We start from the raw sequence: 10168 nt of genomic DNA, 5'->3' as shown, positions 1-10168 counted from the left end.
GAATGGTAGTACAGAACTCACATTTTCCACTGTGTACACAACTCACATTTTTCACTCTGTGTGTGTGTGTGTGTGTGTGTGTGTGTTATGGAGGATTGAGCCCAAGGTAACTCTACCACCAAGCTGCATCCCCAGGCCTTTTAATATATTTATTTTGAGACAGGTTCCTGCTAAGTTGCCAAGGCTGGCCTCAAACTTATGATTTTCCTGCCTCAGCCTCCTAAGTTGCTAGGATTACAAGCATGTGCCAATATACCCAGCCATTTTCCACCACTATTATGAATCATTCCCTTAAATCCTTTGTTAATAGCTAGTAGTAAAGAATCTCGAGAAATATTTGTTTAATGAATATATAAATGAACTAAGAACTCTACCTTGATATTTTATTCCACCTGAAATGCCTTATTTCTTTTCTCCTTTGAGGCTTTTACTTATTCCAAGGTCCAAGATGAACAGATTAGGTATTATAATGCATAGTGAATCCCCAAGTCTGTGATTTCCTGGACAACTACTTTACTGCAGTCAACCATTCATTCAAATATCATATTTAATTGAAGCCTAACTGAACTCCCTATTTCAAATTGCATTCAGTCTACTCTTTAAACTCCTTCCCCATATTCTACAAATAGCTCTTTATTAAGACTCTAGAGCATTGCCGGTCCTCCCAGCTGGAGCGTAAACTCAACTAGAGTAAAAAATCCTTGTTTCCATCACAGAGGCCCAGTACACAATCAATAAGTATGTGTTAAATAAATGATTTTTCTTTGGTAACTTTTCTGCCTAACTGCTTTATTAGTGTCAGGAAGTTGAAGGCCATATTCTATTTCTTTTACATTTTCCTGGGACATGGGAAATTGGCAATTTACTGAACATTACCAATTGTAAACAACGTAATGTGAAAATAAAAATAAAAGTTACTTGACTAACTTTTATAAACCATTTATCATGGTACACACTGCTGCCACAGCAAAATATTTTATATCACTTAATGTGTTCTAGGCATCTCGCCAAATGACTTACACACATTATCTCACTGAATACTTGCAAACACTCCAGGAGACAGTAACATTCATCATCCTCATTCAAGAAAAGGTAAAAGTGAGGGTGAAGAAACTACATTTTCCTTAAACCACATGGTTAGTAAACCACAGAGTGTGGGTTGCTTTGAGACAGACTATAAAGCCCCATCATTTAGCTAGTATACAGATCAAGTATGGATTTGGGAGGAAACATGAAACTACCTACCAGGTTGGAAGAAACTTTCTCAATCTTGTTCTACCTGTAACTGGGTGATTTACTTTCTTCCTGCTCATTATTTCCTATCTGATCAAGAAAGATCATTTCTGCTAAAAGGCTATGAAAACTGATCTTTTCTTGCAAAGCACTTGGGATACCTAAAGAGAAAACCTTCTCTAGATTTCAAAGGAACTTACACGAAAATACTAGTTTGGGTTACCAACATACCATTGTTTCAGGAAGGTTGGATTATAGTTGAGCAGTAAAACAGCTCTTAAAAATCTATAAACCAAATCTCAGTGGGAAATGCTTAACTCAAAGAGAAGGGAGCAAGAGTATGAGCCGCCTGGTGCAGTCCGTGGTTACTGAGAGACACAACCACGCTGCAGCAGGAGTCCTCTGGATAAATAGCACTCCACTAAGGAGGCTACAAACTCACAAAAGCCAATAACATGTCTGAAGCCAGTTAACAAGTAGTAACTTTCAAAACTGGGAATTAATAAGCACATTCATGAATTAGAGGTGTTTATATATTTTTTAGAATATTTATTTTCTAGTTATATGTGGACACAATATCTTTATTTTATTTTTATGTAGTACTAGGGATCAAACCCAGTGCCTCATACATGGTAGGCGAGTGCTCTACCTCTGAGCCACAATCCCAGTCCAAGATCTGTTTATATTTCTATCACAAAGAAGCATTTGGGCAAACCCTTCATTTAGTTAAATCTTGATTAGTTGCAAAGAGCAGAAGGTTGTTCACAACTGTGCTATGAAAAAAGGTGTATTGTAAGTAATCAGATTCCATGTGAAGACCACCATACAGTAACCACCATAGAGAAAATTATTATTGAAAAAGAATTATGACAGGAACCAAAGGAAGTTAGGGCTGGGTCTCATCTTTGTCTGTTCTGCCTCTCTTCACATACTTGCTACATTTTCTTCTTTATAGGACTTGGGGGTGGGTACCAGGAATTGAACTCAGGGGCACTCAATCACTGAGCCACATCCCAAGTCCTATTTTGTATCTTTATTTAGAGACAGGGTCTCACTGAGTTGTTAGCATCTTGCTTTTTCTGAGGCTGGCTTTGAACTCATGATTCTCCTACCTCAGCCTCTGAGTGGTTGGGATTATAGGTGTGTACCAACCCTACATTTTCTTCTATTGACCAAATTTCCCTCCCTAATATGAATATGTCCTATTATTTCCATTATTTTATTGCAAAACTCGGTATAGAATATTGAATCTCCTTATTCTATCATATGCATGTATATCTATAATATATATAGATACATATTGCAACATATTTGGGGGTTGAACCTAAGGGTGCTAACCACTGAACCACATCCCCAGCCCTTTTTTATAATTTTATGTAGAGACAGGGTCTCACTGAGTTGCTCAGGGCCTCCGTAAGTTGTTGAGGCTGGCTTTGAACTTGCAATTCTGCTTCAGCCTTGTAAGCTGCTGGGATTACAGGTGTGTGCCATCATGTATATGACATCCAGCTAACTTATGTTTTTGATCCAATTTTTCTCATATGATTTATGTGTTGCATTCTAGGTAATTTCCTCAGCTTTCTCTACTAGTTCATTGACCTATTTTCAGCTGTACCCACTCTTCTTCTTACTCTTTCCACTGAGTTTTAAATAGCAATTTCTATAACTTTTCGTTTCTAGAAGTTCTTTTTGATTATTTTATAAACTTGCTTAGTTTTTAATAGCAAATAGTTATTTCATTGTTATTTCTATTTTTCTTCTATAATTTTCTTTCTTTTTACATGTTTGGTAGATTCCATGAACCTTCTTACTCCATCCCTACATTTGGCTGCTGTATTGTTAGTTACCTGTTTTTAAATTTTCAAAAGTGGTCTCCAATTGGACCATTTAATCTTTGAGTCAAACTAGAAAATTTTCTAGGCAAACTAAGAAATTTGGCCAAATATGCTAGAGACAGTGATGAACAAGAGAGTCTCATGGAGCCTACAGTGTTGCTGAGAAGACAAACATTAAACAGAAAGTTATAATTGGGATGAATATTATGAAGATTTTTATGCAGTGATTTAGGAACACACTGAAAAAAAAACATTTTTGAGAGTGTATAGGCAGTCAGGAAAGTCTGTCCCTAGGAAGTGAATATTTGGTATATAGTTTCCAAATATTGTTTAAGTAATTAATATATGCCTGAAACTCTAGTAGACACTAAGGGATGATATTAATAAAGACTGATAAGATCTACCTTCTCTCAGCTCACAATTTGGTTGAGGAGAAAACTGGTAAATATGACAAAATAAAAGACAAAGTAATTTCAGATAGTTCTGAGTATTGAGAAGCTGATTAAGATATTGACAGGTGGTTGGGTGATTATTTGGACCAGAATGATACACCAGAGCCAAGTGAAGTTTTGGAAGAGAACCTTCCTGCAAAATTAAAAATGCTGGCATCTCTCAAGCCAAAATAGTTGTAACACATTCAAACAACATTCTCCCTTTGCTCTCTGCATTCCAGCTGTGTGAACTGTATTTCCTCAAACATAACCACCAGTTGCCTGCTTAAGGAATGTGCTGTACTCTTTTCCTAGTTTGCTGTCCCCATCCTGCCCCTACAGGAATAATTGCTTCATCTCACTCATACATGTTGTTAAAATGTCACCTCCTCAAGCAGACTTTCCAAGGTCAGTGCCTGTAAAATACCATTCACAATGCAAGGAGATGCTAACCTCATCCTGTGATACCCAATAGAGCAGTCACTAACCACATGTACCTATTTACACTTTAATTAATTAAAATTAAATTAAATTTTCTGATTAGAAGACTCTGTTCCAGTATAGTGACCATTCCTGTTATATGAAATCATAGTCATTTAAAATTTTTAGTTTTGAAAATTTTAAAATTAAATTATGTTAAAATGAAAAAAAAAAAAAGTTTTAGTCAGCTTTTTCACTTCTGTGGCTAAAAGGACCCCACCAGAACAAATGTAGAGGAAGAAAAGTTTATTTAGAGACTTACAGTTTCAGAGGTCTCAATCCATAGACAGCAGGCTCCATTCCTTGGGGCTCAAGATGAAGCAGGACATTATGGCAGAAGAGTATGGTGGAAGGAAAGCAGCTCACATGATGACCAGGAAGCAGAGAGAGAAACTTTACTCACCAGATACAAAATATATACCTGAAAGCCACACCCCCAACGCCCCACTCCTTCCAACCACAGCCCACCTGCTTCCAGTTACCATCAAGGATCAATTCACGATTAGTTTAATCAGTGAATTTTCACAACTTAATTAATTATATATATATATATATAAAATGAATCCATTTTGTTGGAGTAAATGAAAACTTTTTATGACATGTAATTTTAATCATTCTGGCCATCTTTCACTCTCAGAAGTATCTAGATGTGTTGAATACAATATCTTGCCCAAGCTAAGCAAGACCATATTATGAGACAAGGACAGAGAAGTAAGCTGGATTCTGTGCATGTAGAACTTTGCAGAGTTTGAACTTTATCCTATAAGATAAAGATCTATATATTTTATTCTAATTGCAATAAGAAGCTATTAAAGGGTTTAATATGGGAGGGGACTTATTTTAAAGTTGAGTTGTAATAAGTCAAGGCAAAAAGGACTTATTGGAAAAAGCAACTTTCCCAAAAGCATGGCAATGGTAATGTATAGTCCTGGACAAAAGGGAGTGTAGGGGAAGAACAAGTCAGAAACCCTAAGCTTGAATTAATATATAGGGTCAAGTCATAGATGCCTTGAGAACATGGAGAATATTTGGGAGTTCAGCAGTGGGAACCTAGAAGAGCTTAAATTGAGAGTGAACATCACTGTTTTTGTCTTTCAGATGTGCTTTGGAGGCATCCAAGAAAGGACTGTTGAGGAGCAATAATGGAAGGCAGCAAGAGCAATTAGATAGTCTTAAATGGCTGGAGTTAGAGTAGATAAGGGCAGATCCTAAGGCTGGAATAGTGAGATGGGGAACTGAGGCAGCTTAGGGAGATATATAGGAGCTACTGTCTTCAAGTCTTGAGTGACTAGTTACTCATGGGACATAATGGTCAGACATTTTTACTTGAATGACTACATGGCTGTTGGTATAATATACTCAAACAGGGAGCTCAGAAGGAGTAAATTTGATGGGGAAGATGAAGAGGTCAGTTCAAGTCAAATTTTAGTTTAGACACTTGCAACAACAGTACATTGAATTGTCCAGTTGATAGTTATATAAAATGACTTGAAGAGAGGAGGGAAATAGAGACAAAGTTTTGAGGCTATAGGCATATGTTATTGTAAAAGATTGTGGGAAAGCTGAAGTAGCTATTCTTCCTGAGGAATGGCATCCTCCCAACACAACATCTTTAGAAATATAAGAGATCTTTGGGGTCATTTAGCCCAATGCTCCTACTTCTCAAGTGAATAAACCATTAGACCAGAAGTGATTTGTTAAGGACCATGTAGGCAGTAAGTGGAAGAAAGAGAGTCTGAGAGCACTCTTCTGCCTAATGTAGTCCACCATCTGTATACATACAATATATCTAATTCTATTAAACAGTATCACTTCATAAAATAAAACGACATATTAGCTTGCTTTAATTTTATGTACAGATCCTCTGATTACTAAAAGATCACATTGTATGTATGGATCGGTAAACAGGAATACTGTGTTGGTTATGATTAATTACATTCTATAAAATTTCTAGTTATTGTTATACTATTAATTAGTTTAATGAAGCATTAATATAGATTGAAAATATGATACTAGTAAGATTTTAATTTTATAAATCAAAACCTCATTAACAATATTGCCATATCTATAGGCATCACTCAATTAATCTCCTAGCATAAAGGCAATAGCATTTCAAATAGCAGAAAAAAGTTTAGATACATGAAGTATTTTATTTTTTAATTTATTATCAAGGAATATATTTTATTTGTGTAGAAAATGTGGAATGTCTTTGGTTCTGTCTGTCCTTTAGGCTCTTAGGCCTGGAACATGATCATTTCATTCTTAATCTTTGTGACAGTGGAAAGAATCGATCCATTTAATAATTAAAATTGAATACAACACACATGCACAACACAAAGAGCATAACTAGAAAAGGTCTTGAAATGGTTAATATTTTCTGGGAACGAGTCCAGAATACTTATTAAAGGGTGAAAGTGTTATCCCATTCCCTTCTTAGCTACAAAAAAAAGTCAGAATTAATGTCCAGTCTTAGAAAGTTAGGGAAGGAGGTAGGAGCCATTGAAAGACCCTTGGCCTACCTTCACCCTCACCTTCTACACCTGATCTGCCCTCACTGTATCTTACACACATTGATCTTTGTTTCTGGAGCATAGACAGCTCATTCCACTCCACTCACCATTCCCTCTGACTGGCACAATCTTCCCACTGATCGTCCCATGTAGACCGTTTCCATCACTTGGGCATTTGCTTTAATGAATGTCACCCTACCTAATCTACATACCCTTTACTCCTGCTCTCACCCATACTCTATCCCAGTTTTCTACTTTATATATTTTTATAGGAAATATCACCTCTGATTATTATGAAATCACCTTATTTATATATTTGTTTACTATTTTCCTTGTTTCACCCACTAGAATGGAAGCTCCGTGGACACACAGACCTTGTCTGTTTTGTTCACAGCTGCATCTACAGTGCTTAGTTTCAGTGCCTCATGTGTAATAGACTCCACAAAGGTTTTTTAAATAAATGGATCTACTAAAGCTCCTTCAATTGGGGGTGGCCCTCTTTTCAATAATAGGCCTGAAGTCAGAACCTTATTTACAGTCCAATACTCTTTTTAGCATATAGAGTGTCTGTCTCTGTTTCATCCCAAAGGTTCCTTGTGAGGACATTTAAATCCTTCTGAAAACTGATAAATAATTTTCATATGCTAGACAACATTTAGTTTGCATCAACAGTATCAAGCATTGCACTGTTTCACGTGCCTTAGCACGTTTCATGTTTGTAATAGCTTTAAGCCAACAAAACTTATCCTTAGATTTAGATGGGTTGAGGGAAGAAAAGGGAGAGAGGATGGGTGGGAGAAAGGAGAAGAGAAGGAGACTCAGATCTCAGATCTAAGTAATGCATCTACATTCACACAGCTGGATTCTTTTATGATTCCAAATGCTGGTATCATGATTATTTTGTTATGACATGTTGGGTAAACTTTGCAAGACATTTTATGGGTATAAAGTTATGCTTCAACAAAAACAAACATCAGGACAAAAAAAATATCACAGCAAATCAGACTGGCTAGATTGGTATTCTTTGCAAGTCACAGTGTGATGACAACATTGGCAGAGCTTTCATTGGGTCATATGATATTGATCACTAGATCACTAGGCTGCTGCAGAGGTCCATGGCCTGAGGCTTACTGACAGATTGTCTATCAAAACTTCTCAAGTACCTAAAGGAGAAGTGTCAGCCTCTGTGTCCCAAGGACCAAAACATTAATAAAACTTACAAGTTCGTATTTTATGAGTATTTTTTACCCTAAAATAAAATGAATCCAAATTCTGCATTCATCAAATTGATTTTTCTGTGTGTTAATGTCAGAATTTACTGATTTCCTTTAAATGTCTTCAAAAGTCCCTAAATGTCAGAATGAATAATAGACTTACAGATTATTTAATTTAGAGAAAAAGAGATAGTTTCTCTTTAAAATCTTATTTGAACAACAAATTCACTGGTTATTTTCTGGGTTTGATAAAGTTTAAGAAATAGAAATTTTTTTTTTCTCAAAACTGAAGTGGGAAAAGTGGGAATGCATTGAGTCCTGGGTCATTTGTTATTAGTATTAAACTGGAGCGAAGTTATATATAATATTTATATTACCATTAATTCCTTACTTGGTTGAGATTTTTAGAATATTTAAAAACATATAATAGAAATATTTAATGTTAAAATAATTTTAATATATTAACTCCCTGCTTAAAAAAAAGTCTAGCAATCTTGAAGAGTATCTGTAAATTCATCATATTTACCTAATACTTAAAGAGAACAAGGGTCTAGTCTATTTCTTAGGAATATATTTTACCATTTGATTAGATGTAGGTAGGATGTCCGTGTGGTGTGTTAGATGTAGGGAGGCACTAGTTACAGTCTGGAGTGACCTTGTAGAAATGTGTAAAGTTTATGGTGTGTATGTTCCCTCATGTGTAAGAACACGGAGGCTGAGATGATGAACTCAAAGGTATTTATCTCCCTCAGGTGGCCTTATAGTTGAATGTAAAGACCATCTCTCTCATATCAAGTAAGGCCTTTGATGCAATTCAAAAGATCATGAGAACCACTAAAATAAATTTCCAATACACAGGCTTGTGCATGACATTTTTTCCTTGGTTAAGGGGCAAGAGCTTTATTTGGTGCGTTCTAAATAAAATTTATGAAAACTCTCCCTTCTACAATTTTAAGAGCTACTGTCTAACTCCACCTGTAAAATATTATCAAATAGCATCGTTAAGAGACTATATTCTGGAATCAAACACCTGGATTTCATTCCAACTCTTCAAAATACTAACTTTCTGACCTTGCATAAGTTATGTAATTTCTTTATTTGTCTGTTCTCTTAGAATAAGAAAATATAATATTAGAATATTCTTTTTAAATATTTTAATTTTATTTATTCTAATTTCTTATACATGACAGCAGAATGCAATTCAATTCATGTTACACAAATAGAACACAGTTTTTCATGTCTCTGGTTGTACACAAAGTAGAACCACACCATTCATGTTTTCATACATGTACTTAGGGTAATGATGACCATCTCTTTCCATTGTCTTTTCTACCCCCATGTTCCCTCCCTTACCCTCCCTCCCCTTTGCCCTATCTAAAGTTAATCTATTCCTCCTATGCTTCTTTATTAGATTGCTTTAAAGGTTTAAGTGAGATTTGTATAGGTAAAAATGCTTTAGAATACAAGTGAGTCACTTGATGTTATTTTTATTCATGTTTTCAAATGAAATTTCCTTACAATCAGATCATGTGTTTACTTATATATAAGTAGCAAATTAAATAGAGTTTCTAAATATCTGTGAAGTGAATGAATGAATGCATAGGTTATGACTTTGGAGTGAGCAGGTCAGTAAATATTTAATCCAGATCAGAACTACCCTGTCCCAAATTGTGCTGAATGTACAAGGTGTTAGAGGGAACCACTGATGAAAACACCCGGTCACTTCTCCTTTGTGTCAGTTTCTTCCCTACTACCAGAGACTCATTTAATCCTTATATGTGAACAACAATTGTTTAAAATTATCTTTGTTTTATTTATTTACTCACAAGTATATTTTCCCCAAATCTTTAATCTAAATGTACTGTATGGATGATAATAACTTTCAAATAGATTAACCTAATGTCCCCAGCATGTCATTTATTTGAAGGTTTTATTCATTTACTCAATTCAGATACTCATTCTAGGTGTTCTGCAGTGCATTAACACTTTTAAAAAAAGGATAGAAAATAAGTGTGTGTGTGTGTGTGTTTGTGTGTGTGTGTGTGAGTGCTGTTCTTACAGACTAATTGCAGCACCATTGTTACTATTTCAATTTAGTTGTAGTAAGTACTTAGTAGACATCTGTTAACACTGAAATTTTAGGTAGCCTTGTTCTTTAACAGCTGGAGAACTAAAATAATGATCTCTGAATACTAAATTCACCTTTGAAGTGCATTTTGTACTCAAACATTTTGAGGCATTTCTCACACTTCTTAATTATTTCAGACTTGAAACACGATTTGAGACATTAGAAAGAGCCAGATTCAAGGTGACCTTATTTTCAATATCTGTTCCTCTTCTAATTAGCAATAAGATTTCCAAACAACCCTTAAATGCCCAGGCTTTGGCCTCCTTGTGCATAAAATCCAAGATGGGAGGAGTTGATTAGATTACACAATGCTTGCCAAATAATGCCATGATTCCGA

The sequence above is a fragment of the Urocitellus parryii genome, chromosome 1 (assembly GCF_045843805.1).
Source record: "Urocitellus parryii isolate mUroPar1 chromosome 1, mUroPar1.hap1, whole genome shotgun sequence".
Lineage (NCBI taxonomy): Eukaryota > Metazoa > Chordata > Mammalia > Rodentia > Sciuridae > Urocitellus > Urocitellus parryii.
Note: the sequence above shows the minus strand (reverse complement) of the source record.